Here is a 4,667-nt window from a genome sequence, read left to right on the forward strand (position 1 = left end):
CTGCAACCCCTGTAGACCTGCTACAACTATAATTTTTGCACTAAAACATCCCGGAACCTACCCGGAACTCCCGGAACTTCAAACCAATTATACAAACACATATCATGACATCGTTCAAACTTGCTCAAAACTTTAGAATGCTCACAACAACATCAAATCACCAATTTAACATAGGATTCAGGCCTAAGAACTCCAAGAACTCTTAAATTATGCTTTCGATCAAAAGGTCTATCAAATCTCGTCCGAATGACCTGAAATTTTCCACACACATCCCAAATGACATAATAAAGCTACTACAACTCTCGGAATTCTATTCCGACCCCTATATCAAAATCTCGCCGATTAACCAGAATTGCCAAAATATCAATTTCACCAATTCAAGCCTAAATCTTCTCTACAACTCCAAAACCCATTACGATCGCTCTCCTAAGTCACAAATCACCTCCCGAAGCTAACCGAACCCTCAGAACTCACTTCCGAGCCTTCTAATACATAAGTCAACATCCGGTTGACTTTTCCAACTTAAGCCTTCTTAAAAGAGACTAAGTGTCTCATTTCTTACCAAATCCTCTCCGAACTCGAACTAATAAACTCGATCATATAAAACATGAATAACGAAGCGTAAAGAAGCTGAAATGGGGGAAATGGAGCGGTAACTCATGAGACGACTGGCCGGGTCGTCACAAGGGGTGCCTTGCAAAAGTTATGTTGGCTGATCCTAAGAAAAGAAAAATAGGATCTAAAATATCTTATTGTATGTTTATTGGGAATGCTGAAAGCAGTGCAACATATAGATTTTTAGTAGTCAAAAGTGATGTACTTGAAAACAATACTATTGTTGATACAAAAAATGTTGAATTTTTTGAATATATTTTTCCTTTAAAATTTGAGAAAATTTCTGATGCTCCTATTATTCCAAATAATAATATTTCATATGTTCCAATTATTCAAAATGATTTTGAAAGTGAGGATTTAAGAAGAAGCAAAAGACCAAGGAAAGAAAAATCTTTTGGTAATAATTTTTATACTTATCTTGTGGATAATGATCCTTTAACATATTCTGAAGCTATTTCTTCTTCTGATGCCTCATTTTGAAAATAAGCTATTGATGTATAATTAAATTCAATTTTACAAAATAAATCTTGGATTTTAGTTGATTCACCTTCGGGAGCTAAACCCATTAGTTGTAAATGAATTTTTAAGAAGAAACTCAATCCGGATGGTTCCATTGATAAATACAAATCTAGACTTGTTGCAAAAGGTTTTACCCAAAAGCAAAATATTAATTACTTTGATACTTATGTTCCTGTAACTAGAATTTCCTCAATTCGTGTTTTACTTGCCTTGACTTCTATTTATAAACTTTTTATTCACCAAATGGATGTTAAAACTGCATTTTTAAATGGTGATTTGGAAGAGGAAATTTACATGGAACAACCTGAGGGTTGTATAGTGTCTGGCCAAGAAAATAAAGTATGCAAATTGCTATAATCTTTATATGGTCTAAAGCAAGCACCTAAACAGTTGCATGAAAAATTTGATGAAGTATTGATTAATGATGGTTTTTCATTAATTGAAGCAGAAAAGTGTGTTTATACAAAATGTGTAGATGATACATGTGTTATTATTTGTCTTTATGTGGATGACATGCTTATTTTTTCTTCTAACCTTGATTTGGTACATAAAACCAAAATTTTCTTATCTTCTAATTTTGAGATGAAAGACATGGGAGAAGTTAGTGTTATTTTAGGCATAAAAATTATAAGAGATGGCAATAGTTTGATGTTGACTCAAGAACATTATGTGGAAAAAATTCTTAAAAAATTTGATAATTTTGATGTGATACCTGTAAGCACTCCTTATGATACTAATAGTCAATCAAAAAAGATTAAGGGAGATGCTATGTCACGACCCAAAATCCACTAAGGGTCGTGATGGCGGCAAACACCATTGTCAGGCAAGACAACAACAAATAACTAGTAACTTCTCGTTTTAAATATTTCTGAAATCACTTCTTTTATATGTTTAAATAATACATAATAAATTCCACTGAATAAATAATGAAACATTTAACAATTTTAAATTTCTGAATAAACCCATAGACATCCTAGAACCCGGTGTCACAAGTGCATGATCATTTACTAGGGAATAAAATAAAATACAATAACTGTCTGGTATACAAAGTGGACAGAAATGAAAATACAGTTCAATACTCTGAAGTATACTCTGCTGGCTGCGGGTCGCCTCGATAAGTGCAGCTCACCTAAGTCTCCCTATCAACCATGCCGCTATGCCACTAAGACACTAGTCACACATAAACTTGTGCAATAAAAATGCATAACAATTGTAGTATGAGTACGAAAACAACGTGTACTCAGTAAGTATCCCGTCTAATCTCGAAGAAGTAGAGACGAGAGGTCGACTTCGACACTTACTAGTGGTCCAATAATGTTATATCAATAATATATTAAATCATGGATTTTTATAAACATGATTGTAATTCAATAGAATGAAGCAAGTAAACAATTCTTTCTTTTATAGAAAATTTCCAAATTCCTTTTAGTCATTTATACATTTATTCTCAAGCCGGGAAGGAACAACATCACTTCAATAAATTCCAAGGCAAGCAATACAAGCATGCGCAAATCATGCCGAAGACATACGACCCGATCCAATAATATTTAAATTGTGCACTGCTAGAGGGTTGAATGACGCGATCCATAGATGCATCTATTTAATCTACCAAGGCGTTCGACCCGTTCCACAATAGATAAATACATTCAAACAATCAAATCAATAATTCATCAAGGAGCAAATATTTAGGAAAAGGCAAGTTTATATTTTTAAAGTCAAGGAATGAAAGCCTTTTTTAGAAATTCATTTACACGTTCGATATGTTTTAAGCATTTTAAGTTTGTCAATAAGTTTGCAAGTATTACAAGAAAGCATGCTTTTGGGCCGTAAACTACCCAGACTTAAGCATAATAGTAGCTACGCACGGACTCTCGTCACCTCGTGCGTACGTAGCCCCCAAAAATAGGAGCATATAACTAATTAACTTACCTATGGGGACAATTCCCTCTTACAAGGTTAGAAAGGAGACTCACCTCGCTCCGAAATTTCCATAACCGGCTTCCAAGCCCGTCCAACGACTCCAATTGATGCACAATGCCCCTAAACTATTTAAATAACAGGTAAAACAATAAAAATTCACTCTAATACTTGTAACAATTCAAATTATATAGGTTCCTAACTCCGCTTGAAAAGTTGACCAAAATGCCCTCAGGCATACGTGCCCAGATTCCTTAATTTCTCGAAGATAAATTCTACACATAGCTTTACCAACTCAAATATACAATTTGCTCTAATTTTCATGCTCAAATTCAAGGTAAAAGTCCAAAATTTCAAATTCTAGGTCTTCCCCAAAAATCCCAAATTTATACTAATTTTCCATGTCTAAATCCATGTAAGATCACATATTTAACTCAAAAATAGGAAGAAATTACTTACCTAGTGTTGCTTGGTGAAGATCCCTCCTTGATCTCTCCAAAATCGTCCAAGCCAAATGAAAGAAATGGGCCAAAACTCGTGTTTAAAACAATCTGCCCAGGCTTTATCGAGTTGTGCCTTGCGCTGTGCAGCTTGTACATCCTATAACAATTTTCCCCTGCTGTACACCTTCTGTTAAAACGTCCATAACCCCTTGTAAAAATATCCAAATGATAAACAGTTTGAAGATTTAGAAACTAGAATCGAAGTTATTTTCTTTGATAGGTTGTACACCATATAACTCTTTATATATTCCAAGATATGAGCTTCTAAATCGGCTCCATGCATCAGAAAATTCTGTCGAAACTGCTCCACCAGTCATCTTCAATTAATCATAACTTTCTTATACAATGTCCAAATCATGAATGGTTTCACTTTCTGGAAACTAGAATGCAAGGGCAACAACTTTTATGTTTTGCAAATTTTCAGATTTCTTTTACATTTCGAGATATAAGCTTCCAAATTCAGCTCCGCGATTGCACTAGTTGCTGTCAAAACAACTTTCTGCAGAAAATTTCAGCAGTTCTTTGGTCCGAAATTCGTTCCGTTAACCTTCCAAAATCCACATGAGGCCCTCGGGACCTTAACCAATTATACCAACATGTCCCAAAACATGATACGTACTCGCTCGAGGCCTCAAATCGCATCAAACAACGTTGAAATCATGAATCGTACTCCAATCCAAACTTTATGAACTTTGAAATTTCAAACTTCTACATTCGACGGCGAAACATATCAAATCATGTCCCATTGACCTCAAAATTTTTAAACAAGTCACATTTGACATTATGAACCTACTCCAACTTCCGGAATCGGAATCCGACCCCTATATTAAAAAGTCCACTTCCGGTCAAACTTCTCAAAAACCTTCAAATTTCTATCTTTAGCCAAATGACTCCAAAATGACTCACGGACCTCCGAATTCACTTTCGATCGTGCTCCCATCACCAGAATCACCATACGGAGCTACTCCCAGACTTGGAATCCTAAACGGACATCGATAACACTGAAATGCACTTCAACCCAAACTTATGAAATTTTTTCCAAAATGCTAACTTCCACAATAGGCACCAAAACGCTCCCGAGTCATCCCTACCCGATCCGGGCATACGCCCAAG

The sequence above is a fragment of the Nicotiana sylvestris genome, chromosome 7 (assembly GCF_000393655.2).
Source record: "Nicotiana sylvestris chromosome 7, ASM39365v2, whole genome shotgun sequence".
Taxonomy (NCBI): domain Eukaryota; kingdom Viridiplantae; phylum Streptophyta; class Magnoliopsida; order Solanales; family Solanaceae; genus Nicotiana; species Nicotiana sylvestris.